This window comes from Mobula birostris, chromosome 9, assembly GCF_030028105.1.
Source record: "Mobula birostris isolate sMobBir1 chromosome 9, sMobBir1.hap1, whole genome shotgun sequence".
NCBI lineage: Eukaryota > Metazoa > Chordata > Chondrichthyes > Myliobatiformes > Myliobatidae > Mobula > Mobula birostris.
This window is the reverse complement of record NC_092378.1, coordinates 150,454,726-150,455,086: the sequence shown is the minus strand read 5'-3', so window position 1 is coordinate 150,455,086 and position 361 is coordinate 150,454,726.

Here is a 361-nt window from a genome sequence, read left to right as displayed (position 1 = left end):
CAACCTCGGTGGAAAAAGTCCTGGATAAATCCAATCTCTTCTTTCACCTAACTCCAACAACCAGCACTGAAGCAACACAATACATTAGAGCCGAAGATGAATGTGGTGAAGGAGAGGATGTATCTTCACAAAGTGTGCAGCCTCGTGAGTATCTAACGCAGGTTCACTGCGTCCTCGCTGCTGTCAGGAAGATTTATTGCAGGAACAGTGAGTAGCATTTTGTTTACCGTTGTGGCGATGAGATCATCCGGCATGAACTGTAAGACCTCATCACAATTCTCCTCACCTTTTCGTTCCCTTCCGGACCGCAGCTCACACCCCCGGAATTCCGGGAGGGTTCTGGCCAAAGGAAAAGCTGACA